The sequence below is a fragment of the Lissotriton vulgaris genome, chromosome 1_2, assembly GCF_964263255.1.
Source record: "Lissotriton vulgaris chromosome 1_2, aLisVul1.2, whole genome shotgun sequence".
Classification (NCBI taxonomy): Eukaryota; Metazoa; Chordata; class Amphibia; order Caudata; family Salamandridae; genus Lissotriton; species Lissotriton vulgaris.
The window spans coordinates 256,400,720-256,412,893 of record NC_141686.1 but is presented as its reverse complement, the minus strand read 5'-3'; the positions used below and the strand labels follow the sequence as shown (position 1 = coordinate 256,412,893).

At 45.3% G+C, this 12,174-nt stretch overlaps 1 protein-coding gene and 1 long non-coding RNA gene across 3 annotated transcripts in view; one reads left to right on the top strand and one right to left on the bottom strand.

Moving 5' to 3' along the window:
* LOC147736442 (uncharacterized) overlaps positions 1-219 on the bottom strand; it is a 40,186-nt gene extending 39,967 nt beyond the window's left edge. For both annotated transcript variants that reach the window (XR_015307556.1, XR_015307557.1), the window contains exon 1: positions 100-219. This is a non-coding gene — a long non-coding RNA (uncharacterized LOC147736442). The remainder of the gene's footprint in view (positions 1-99) is intronic.
* LOC147736441 (uncharacterized) overlaps positions 1-12,174 on the top strand; it is a 453,286-nt gene that overhangs the window by 223,699 nt on the left and 217,413 nt on the right. The window lies entirely within an intron of this gene.

Sequence of the window (12,174 nt, the reverse complement as noted above, 5' to 3'; positions counted from 1 at the left end):
AATGGTAGAGGAAAAAGGGTCGCTATCTGGGTCGATGTCTGCGTGGAAACATACATGGAAAAGACTAAAATAGTGAGCCCAGGGGGTTGGCCGACATACCTTGGAGATGGTGAAATCGCTTCTGGCCGAGTCTGGCAGTGAATCTTGGAGGACGCGTTAACTGAGAGAGAGAGTGTGTATGAATAGTCAACGATGGAGAACGCATGCGCGTTCCAGGGTGTAAACCGGAAGTGGGAAGGGTTGCAATGAGAGACTGGAACGTAAACCCAATGCGGAATGAAAGTCGCACGTTGCACCAGGAAGTCGAGAAAATAAAACGGGACAGATGGAATGCACAAACGCTGTAGAAAGGAAATAAGATAGAGGGATCATATTTTCACATAACGGCCATAGTATATGGCATACTGGAAACACGGTTCAACAATACATTGAGGAAATGTAACAAATTATAACATTATTAGTCATCTGGTGATGGAAGCGCCAACTATATTAAGTCAAAATGTATCGCGGGATTTTATGTATGATTAGAAACATATTTCATACTAATTGTATTGTATATAATTAAGGGTGGGCGTAGTTTGCAAAGTAGAACTACGCGAAGTGCACTTCGCACTACGCGAACTTCACGTAGCACTACGCGAGCTGCGTAGTAGCATGTTCGCACTGTGCAAGATGTACTTTCAATGATTGCACAGTGCGGACAAGCATCCGGCACTGTGCAATCATTGAAAACGGCATCTTGCACAGTGCGATCTGTAGTTTCCTGCTGCTCGGGTAGATTATTACTCGAGCTGCAGCTTTCTCAATGCGAACTGGTAGTTTCTCATTGAGAGCGGTCGCGAGCATGCGCAACCACTTACAATGAGAAACCTTACCTCCCCGCGTTGAGAATCTCGCCGGGATGTCATTTTGATTCCTCACTCTGACGCCACGCTCACCACTGTGTAACTTTGACTCAGCCTGCTGTGAGCCGCTGCTCGCCGGACCCGCTCCGCGGGTCCCGCTTCGCGGTCTTACAGCGGCTGTCAATCTACCTCAAGGGGCATCACCTGTTGACCGGCAGGGCTGCGAGGGTAGAGCGGGTGGACTCCACGGACCAGGAGTCCCCGCGCGCCCGTTTCCAGCTGGGCTCCTCTCCCTGCCGGCCCCGCCCCCTCGGTGACCTTTGTAAAGCTACAAAGAAGAGTTAACATCCCCGCTGCGCGGGAGCGCGCGGGAGGGCGCCGGGAGAAGCCCGGGACAAGGGCGGGACCGTCTGTGGCCGTCCGGGGCCGCAGGAGGCCGGGCTGGGCCAGGTCATTTTTATCTTGCTTGTTGTATGCTGTGTCTTAATATCTCTGCACTGTGTATAGCTAGCAGTGTTTCCTTAGTTGCTACACCAAGCGCTTTTAGTCAGGACAATCCTCCTTTGACATGAGTCACTCTGCTCCGCCCGGTGTGAGTGTCTCTGTTCTGGGTCCCTTAGATAAATTCTTTAAGAAATCCGCCAAGGAGGTAGATATGGACTTACTTCTTGCTGAAAGAAGAGCCGAGCGTCGACGCTCAATTGAGCAGTTAAAGAAAAATCCACTGCCAGTTTCAAATAATACACAAGAACTCGCCGCCCAAGGTTTGAGCGCTATTGAGGGCGATGCCACTGATCTTATCCTTACCCCTAGTATATTTAGGTTTCCTGCTATCTCCCCGCCCTGTAGTAGTGCCACCTGCGGAGGTCACCCCGTTTGTCCCCCTATTGATCACTCAAGCATCATTGAAACAAACATCCCCGAGACCCTTACCAGGGAAGTAGAACCAAGCCCTATGCTGTCCAACTTGTCACTGGTTTGTATCGACCCAGGCGAGATCATTCCAGAAACGAGTGCATTAAAATCAAGAACCACGACCGACAATGCTACAAGGGTTGTACATTACCCACCAAGGAAGAAAAGGAGAAAGGGAGGGGTAAAAAGGAAAGGGCGTAGCTGTCAGACTCCATCACCACCCCTACCCAACCCAAATAGTGAGCCAGGGCCCCCGCACATAGTAGAGCCTTTACTCTCAGACACACGCGAACATGTATCCCCAGAGCTAGTAACCGTAGGGGTAAATGAGGTGTCCCTTGGTATTTTGGAGAAGCTCATTAAATCATATATGCTTCCCCTGCTAGAGTGTGTGAGGACTATGGGAGAAAAATTGGATCGCCTTGTGGCGACCATTGAGTCTACACATAGCTCTAGCCTGGATAAGAATAAGGGCTCATCCAATAAACCAGCCGGTTCATCTCTTGTTGCTGGCAAACTACCGAGCACTACCGGCATACATACTAACAATGCTACCAAAGCAGTTTCTATTTCAAACAAAGCACCGATTGTGGTTGCTAAACCTACCCCAACAATTCCCCCCGTGAAAGCAAACCCTAGTGTGGTAGTCAGCAAACCACTTGCTAAGGGAGCAGCACCGCAGATAAAGAAAGGGATGGGTAAACCTGCTGGTTCAAATGGTAAAACCAACAAACCCCTACCATTGAAGAAAAATGTAGATTTGCCCCCAGACTCTCTAAATTTTGTTATTGTTATGACAGGTGTGCCACCAGTTCAGGAAGGGGATAGAGAAAATAATGAAAGTTTAAAAAATAAAGTCATCTTTTGGCTGAAAACAAATAGACCCCTTCCTCCTAACCTTAATGGGGATATCGTTGCGGTCAGAAGATGTCAGTGGGTTGGGGTGCGCCCTAAGGACATAGAGGGGGACATAGTGATCATCAACTTCAGGGACCACAGAGTTGTATCTCACCTTACAGATTGGTATGTGGGAAACAACGAGGGAGAGATTTCCACAAGGAATCTAAGCTATTTCTACCCTGAGACCCTGATCAATCCAACTGATCAACACCCTGGTAGAAATAATAAAAACACCAAAAGCCTCCTTAAATTGTCCAATTTCACGCCAAGTTTCCATGGTCCCCATTTTAATCCAGAGGCGCTGTATCGCTCCTATATCCAATCCAGCTACAACTGCCCTGTACAAACGCCGGGCTGGGCTAAGTCATACACCCAGCCCATTGGTCCCCCAGCCTTATTGGATCTGCCATTCTTAAATAAGCCCCCGTATCCTATGGTTCCCCCAACACCAGCCATCACACAGTTACAGCAGCCTCCAAGCTTTTTTCCATCAAATCTTTATGCCAACAGGCCTACCCACCCTAAAGAGCTTTGGAACATTCCTTTGAGAAACTTATATGACCCACTCTCAGGGTTGTCGTCTAATGATTGACAAGCACTAGAGAAAAGTGATGACGACCCTTACACTCCGTGTGTGGGAGATGACACGAGTATCCTTCCATGTAATGTTGTAAGTTCTAAAGTCACACACCAGTGTTGTGAGGAGGGATGTTTAGTTTACTCAAGAGAGCTAGACATATCAACACCGTCTCTTGCCCCACTGCATTCTAAGGTTGTTTCTCCCACGGGCTTATTTCCTGAGCAAGCTGCTCAGGCTGGGTTAATATGCTTGTCAAGGGAAGGGTCGATCATAGAGGCACGCCTGTCTGAAGAATCTTCCTCTCAACCCAGTGAACCCCTCCCTATAGACACAACAGTCCCGTGTGTTCAAGCTTGTGTTAAGGGTACTACTATTGGAAGTTGGAACGTGGCTGGTATAGAATCATGTATATGTATACCTGACTGGGCTGACTTCATCCGACAAGGTGATGTTTGGTCTTTTCAGGAGACATGGTCAACCCTTCCTGTTTTTCTTCCAGGTTTCCTGAGCTTTAATAAACCTGCAGTTAGAGGCCAAAGAGGCAGGGCCATGGGGGGCCTTACTACTTGGGTTCGTCAAATTGTAGGGGTTTCCGTGAAGGAAATTTATATCGACTGCCCTGACATTTTAATAATTAGCATGAAATCTAATAGTGGGCTGGACATTTTGTTGTTTAATGTATATGCCAGAGGAACTCCGGGTGGTCGAGTATCAACCACCCTAACATGTTTAGATGAATTCCTTGGCTCTACCCAGCCATCAGGTCATGTGGTCGTAATGGGTGATTTTAACACTTGTTTTGAACCTCTAAGCAGGGAGGATGGGTTGCTAACTGAGGCAGAGGACATGATGTGGGGTATTCCACAACTTGAGCTACCTCCGATCACAAAGTGGTCCCAAGGCGCCACTTTCATCAAAGGTTTATGTCTGAATTGGGGCCGCGTGCCCTAAATGGTCGTACAAGATCGGATAGGATGGGCAACCCAACATTCTTCAATGGCAGGCATAGTGGCCGCATTGATTATATCCTAGTGGACACAAACCTGTGGCCCATAGTATTGGATATGATAATTAAACCACGTCCAGAAAGTGATCACGAACCACTCATAGCGGAACTAAAGGACTTTAGTTTTGCCGGGCCGATTGTGCGACATCTCAATCCCGTTCAAGAGGCCATGGAATTAACTAATGATATGAGGAGGGTTCGTTGGCCAAAGGTAGCTGTAGATGTGAATGCACGTAGTAAAATAAGAACTCTGGTTTCTAATTCTCTAAGGGAACTTGATAAGTGTGATAACCTGAATCGGACAATCCCTAAAATTTCCGACATTCATGCCAGCCTGTTCTTGTCCCTAAAGACATTATTTGTTAAATATGTAGCCAACAAGGGTTTAGGAAAGGCGAGGAAACCTGCTAATTGGTTTAATGAAGAGTGCGGCAAGTCCCATTCACTTTTGTTCATAGCTTTAAAATCTAAGAACCCAGCCCTAATCAAAACCAGCAGGAAGGCATATAATGAAGTTAAACGGCGGGCTAAAGCCGCATGGGATGATGAGCGCTGGGCTCTCCTAGCTGAGGCCTGCGGCTCTAGGAACCTCCAGCAGTTTTGGCATCTCCTCAGATGGGGACAGTCTCAGGATGATCGTCCCAGCCCCGCTTCTGTTGATCAACTAAAATGGGTGTCCCACTTTGAGGAACAGTTTAGATGTCTTAGTGCTGGGGAAGCTCCCATTAGTTGGCCATTAACCTTTGACACCCTTGTGTTTTCAGCCAAAGAGGTTGAAAATGTCTTGAATGCCATCCCTAGGGGTAAAGCGCCCGGTCTGGACTGTATCCCAGCAGATATTTTCCAGCAGGATCAAGACTTATGGGTACCGTATCTATTGCATTTGGTAAACACGCTGGCTAGGGGCGCCAAGATACCTGATTCATGGGCCGGTGCCGAGATCTTGCCCATCTTTAAAAAGGGTGATCGGTCGGTTCCATCGAACTACCGGCCGATCAGTCTTATTGATGCGGTACAGAAGATAGTATCTCGACTTGTTCTATCTAGGGTCCAGGCCTGGATCGAGGAGTACAACGTTCTCACCCCCCTCCAAGCAGGGTTTAGACCACACGTAAGCACCCTGGATCAGGCTTTTCGCTTTATGCTCCTGCACTGGAAGACGGTTACCCTGGGTAAAGGAAATTTATTTGCGGCATTCGTAGACCTTAGGTCTGCGTTTGACCTTGTCCCGAGGGCCGGGCTTTGGAATTGCCTACTAGAAATGGGCATGCCTCCTATTCTGGTCCGCCTTATAGTTAACCTCCATGCAGAGACTTATGCTTTTGTAAGATGGGGCAAACCCGGAGAGGTGACAAAGAACTTCCCTGTGTCGAAAGGTGTCAGACAGGGATGTGTTTTGGCACCTACCTTGTTTTCTCTATATATCAATAGAGTTACCAAGTACTTTGACGGCTTTCCCACGGATGCTCCCAGTTTGGCTGGCATGAAAATCCCCCTGCTCATGTTCGCTGACGATACTCTCTTGATTTCACGAACTAGACAGGGCCTACAAAACGCACTGTCGAGGTTCGAGAGTTTCTGCAGCGAACATGAGCTGGAGGTGAACGTGGCCAAAACCAAATTTATGGTTTTAAGGGGGCATAAACAGGTTAGGGCTAGGGTCACCATGGGGGACATCCCCCTGGAGCAGACAAAGTACTTCACCTACCTGGGAGATACCTTTAGTGACACCTTGAGCTGGACCCACCAGATCGAGCTCATGACCCTGAAACATCAACAGTTGGGCGGAGCCTTGATTAAGGAACATAAAGGGTCATTTACGAGGCCTATGTCACCGCTGATGAAGATCTATGGAGGAAAGGTTTTATCAGCGGTGTTATATGGCGCAGAGCTCTGGGGTGGAAGTAATCTGGACTCTTTGAAACATGCCCAAAACAAGTTCGTAAGGATGGCAACAGGTCTGCTTCAGTCAACACCACTAATCCCCCTTTTATACGACCTGGGGTGCCACTCGGTGGTTGACCAAGCAAGACTTCGACCTTTATCATTCTGGCGACGCCTGTGGACGACCCCAGAACTACACCATTATGCAGAAGCTTGTCTGGAGGTAAAAAATTGTCCTGGTGCCACTAAAATTGGATGGTTTAGAGATCTTAGGGCTACCTTACTATCTTTGGGCCTTGGCGAGTTGTGGTCCTCGCCCGAGACAGCTAAATTTCCATCAAAAAATGAGCTTAAAAAATGTTACTGGGAATGGGTGACGCACAACATCTTCTTAAAAACAAGCACAAGCAGTCTTTCTGGACTATTTATGGTACATAAAGATTCTCCCAAGTTAGAAGGGTACTGGGAAATTATTACTAAACCTCTGGACCGCAAACTCTATTTTCAATTTAGATGCGGTTCACTTCCCATAGGGGACTTTACCAAAAAGTGGGGAACTGATAGATCGGGGTTTTGCGCGAACTGTCACGGCACCGGGGAAAGTCTGAATCACTTGTTGTATGTGTGCCCACTATACTCAGCCCCCAGAACCAAATGGCTCAAACCAGTATGTAGACAACTAGGCACCAGATCGGCTGTGGAAGCCTTGAGACTGTTAAAAACTAATCTGGATCCGCTTATTGTTGTGGGGGTTGCTAAGTTTTTCGGGTGGGCTTGGGTGATCAGATGTAGGTTTATTAAAAATAATTTAGTGGAGATTGTTTAAATTTTGCATATACTGTGGTAGTATGGTCGTGCTCGACATCTTTTTAAACTTTTGTATAGTTCTATAAGAAGTTAATTCGATGCCGATGATTTAATACTGGTTTTATATGGTTTATGTGTATTGTGTATTTATGTCTTTTATGATGAATTAATCAACTGAACTGAACTGCTTGCTCGCGGTCGCGAACATGATGTTTAGGACCGCGAACAAGCAAAAAATGAGCGCTACGCTGCACTACGCGTGTTCGCACTGTGCTACGTGCAGCTCGCGTAGTGCGAAGTTGCGCAAACTTCGCAAACTCCGCGAGCGTAGCGTAGTGCTTCGCCCAGGGTTATATATAATGTATGTTACCTATGTAGGATCTGGCAGTAAATAAGCCTTCAATAGAAAATAATGTGAAAAATGTTCATATATGCATGATCTGATTATAAGATAAAATATTAGCAAGGGTGTCTCATAGTTGAACAAAAAAGTCATAGGTGTGAGTAAAACCTGAGTATCCACGGGTCGTGGATGTATGTTGAAGATGAAGAAGGAAGGAGAAGGGAAGGATGGTATGATTCAGTTACCCCTAAGGGAAGCGAGACAGGTGAGGATACAGACTGCAAGCATGATCATCAGGCATTGATTATGTATCCAAAATGTTTTCTAGTTCAGAATCCATATTTTGGCCGTATTTGACAGTGTGCAAACGCATGATCCAGGTGGCTTCCAATCTGGGAAGACGGAGTTCACGGTTTCCTCCGTGTATGTTAGGTTTGGCAATGTCTATTCCATAGAATTCAAATCTCTTATGTGTGGATTGGCTTGTACATTTGGCTATGTGTAGGGCCATGGGGTAGCGAGGATCCTGTTTATGCATAGCCCTGCCGTGTTCACTAATACGATCCTTCAGGGGCCTGATAGTATGGCCGACGTACTGGCTGTGGCATAAACATTCAACGATGTAGACCACATATTTTGTGTTGCAATTTATGTTGGTATGAATTTCATATTTCTTTTTGATGTGGCCCTGGAAATGTTTGGTGTTGTTTCTCGCCCACTTACACACACCACAACAACCACATTTGAAGAATCCTTTCATGTGTGAAGTTAGCCAGGTGTTGGTGTTGTGTGTGGGAGGTACGGTTGGGCTTAATCTGGTGCGTAAGGTCTTACCACGTCTGTATGTGATCTGTGGTTTAGTACTGATACATGGTGCAAGAGTTTTGTCAGCCAGAAGTACATTCCAATGTCTATTGATGCTTTTTCTTACAACATGGCTGATATTGTTGTAGTCCATGATAATCCTGGTTTGGGCATCTTTGCAGGTAGCTTTATTCTTTGGTAGTAGCGCACTGTTCCTATCAAGCGATTTGGCTTTTTTGACAGCTTTGTTGACCACCTTTGGGTTATAGCCACGTTTGAAGAAACGCTTTCCCATATCATCTATGCAGGCCTTGAATTCAAGTTCCTCACTGCAATTCCTGCGTGCTCGGACGAGTTCACCGTATGGAATAGTTTCAATCTGGTGTTTAGGGTGTGAGCTGTCGGCTCTGAGGATAGCGTTGCATGAGGTCTCCTTCCTGAACAGCCTAGTCTGGAGTGTGTTGTTCAGAATGTAGATTTCCAAGTCAAGGAAGGTTACTTTAGTAGTACTATAGTTGCAAGTAAATTTCATATCCATGTCATTATTATTCAAATGGTCAAAGAAGGATTCAAGCTGTGGGTGAGTGCCGGACCAAATCAGTAGGCAGTCGTCAATGTACCGCCCCCAATATACTATTGAGTCAACCCATGCCGCACCTTTAGTGCTCCAAATCCAAGTAGTCTCTAATGTGCCCATGTAGAGATTAGCAAAAGAAGGAGAAAACCTTGAGACCATGGCTACCCCCTTCGTTTGTCTATACCATTTCTGGTTGAACATAAAACAGTTATTTTTGAGAATAATGCTCACATATTTTGAGAATAATGCTCACATAATAATCACATGTTAGTATCTCCATTGATCGATATACTTGCACAGCCCCTACCGATATTCCACTCAGCACACGCCAATACTTCACTGCATGAATTTTTTGCTATTGCAACTCACTACTGTATGTCGCACTCAGCACCTATGTAGTGACTAGAGAGATTTCTTTTAATTTTTCTCATTATTTTCTCATTACTCTTATAATTTGGACTGCTGCTACAAGTCCGTTTTCTTATTATAATATGTCTTACAGCCCTGATGAGTCACAGGTCTCACCCTGTTGATGAAACACGTGTCGGCTGGCGTTTGTAAAACGAGATAAAGAAATAAACACTAATACTTAACACCACAGACTACCTTCAATCCATCAACTAAGTCCACGTTTCTCTTTGTCTATTACCACTGTATTACCAATACTGTTTTTATCACACGTGTGCACAGTACCTGCTGTTTATTTTGTTCAAGTGTTCAGACATCTTTGTGCCTGTTCACCTTAGAGAGGCTTTAGGGTTTCCCTCTGTACTGTCAGCACCGTCCAAACCTTTCCACATTCTGTCCATCATCACCACTATTGCTTGCATTGTGTGAGCGCCTCATACTGTACAACTGAAACCTCCAGCTGATCTTTTACTTGTATAATTACAGTTTGGCAGCTCCACAGCATTATACGTACTAGATACTTTGTTCTGGGTGATAGATAGAGACAAAGAGGCATCGGATCTTTTTGATAATCTTGAATAAGGCAGACAATCTACAGGTCCTTCGACTAGCAGCAATCCACCAAGACAAGACACCCTAAAGGACAAGTTCATCAGACTAGAAAGACTCAGGAAAACAGAGAATTCGAGGAGGTGGGACTGTGCCACCCTCAAGCAATAGCTCAGATTGAACAGGGTTCCCCGTGGACTCCGTTCACAAATCTTTCCCACATTTGACGACCTAGACGACGATCTTTTGGGTAGATGGGAAGAAGCCCTAACCATCAACTCAAATACACTCATCAACATTCTTATTGAAAGTGGGGAGAGGAAGGTATGTAAGTTGCAGGCTGAAATTCAGACATTGGAAGAAGAAATAAAAAATCTAAATCTCAAAGAAGCTACAGATAAAAACTACGCAATACTTAAAGACATCCTTAATACACATCAGAAAGAAATCAAAGAACGTAAAAGCAGACAACTCAAACGTGACGAAGCGGACTACAGGGAGGGTAGAGTCTTCACGTTCGCTAAAAAATACGACCAACTAGTTAGAAAACATAAAACACCGGAGAAGACACCAGAAGCTGGTACAGCTTCTAACGCATCAAGTTCATCCTCACTCAATACCATTCCCAGTGAGAACGAAACGGAAACAGACAGGAATACCAACGCCTCAAATTTTTTTGTCGAAATCTTAACTAATAGACGCAAGAAGAGGACCCAACAGCGTCACAATCCCACTATAACAAAAAAACCAGAAGAGGCAAACGATCCGGGAAAGGACGATTACAAAAAGAAGTTGAGATCAGGAGACAATCGCAGATAAATACAGAATCCCAAGAGGTTCAAGTGGTCAACCTCTCCAGCAAGACTCTTTCTCAAGAAATGACTAACATACTCAGTAAAGGACTCAATTTCAATCCTCAAGACACTGGTGATCCGTGCAAAATCAAAATAGACCTGTTCAAATTTGTACGTCGACTCAAACTTAAAAAACACTTTGCACACAACCCCAAAGAGGGGCAAGAGGTGAGAGCGGCTACTTCCATGGAAGGTATGCAAACTATACAAGATATTATAGACACACACCTTCTCCTTACCCTTGAGGATGGCACTGATGTACTATTCACACCTGAACATCTACTACAAGAACTGGATATAGAAGATGACAACACAATCACTAGCAATCTTAGATGCAAATCCAAATGGACACCAAACCTACCAGCTGGAAACCCTATCAACACATTTCATACATTGGTTTTAGAAGACCTGGAAAGATTTGAAACTAGATATGAAAGAGCACGGAGACACAACATCATTGACAATCCCACAAGAGATGAACGGATAGCTCTGAAGACATTAACATTGGACAGGGCTTTAGTGATAAAAGAAGCAGATAAAGGCAGCAACGTCGTTGTCATGAATAAAACCAATTATGAGCAAGAAATACTCTCCCAACTCAACGATGTTTCATGCTACACGCCCATTAAGAACAATCCAACAGAGGCTGTAACCACTATGATAAATGAACAACTAAAAGTATGGCAGGGTGCTGGACTACTGAATGACGCAGAAACATCCTATCTTAAAGTCAACAAACCTATGGCCCCTTGGCTTTACACACTACCCAAGATTCACAAACTCGCCCCTTTCCCTCCAGGGAGACCAATAATATCCGGTGTAGGTGGACCCACCGAGCGTATGGCAGAGTGAATGAATGAATGTGGGTTTTGTAGAGCGCATAGTGACCCGGAAGCATCCCAGCGCCAGTACCTGCTGTTTATTTTGTTCAAGTGTTCAGACATCTTTGTGCCTGTTCACCTTAGAGAGGCTTTAGGGTTTCCCTCTGTACTGTCAGCACCGTCCAAACCTTTCCACATTCTGTTCATCATCACCACTATTGTACGTGGACATTTTTCTTAATCCCCTGGTGAAGAACCTTCCATCCTACATCCAGGAAACGAAGCATATCCTCAGCATTCTGAATGATATCCAATGGCAAACAGGGATGATAATGGCAACCTTGGATGCCGTCTCATACACCTCTAAAGATCCAGACAAGGGATTGGTGGCAGTTTCCAAATATCTCAACACCAGACCGGCAGATCTATGGCAACACACCAACATGATTACTACCATGATGAGCATTTTTCTCAAAAATAACTTTTTTATGTTCAACCAGAAATGGTATAGACAAACGAAGGGGGTAGCCATGGGCTCAAGGTTTTCTCCTTCTTTTGCTAATCTCTACATGGGCACATTAGAGACTACTTGGATTTGGAGCACTAAAGGTGCGGCATGGGTTGACTCAATAGTATATTGGGGGCGGTACATTGACGACTGCCTACTGATTTGGTCCAGCACTCACCCACAGCTTGAATCCTTCTTTGACCATCTGAATAATAATGACATGGATATGAAATTTACTTGCAACTATAGTACTACTAAAGTAACCTTCCTTGACTTGGAAATCTACATTCTGAACAACACACTCCAGACTAGGCTGTTCAGGAAGGAGACCTCATGCAACGCTATCCTCAGAGCCGACAGCTCACACCCTAAA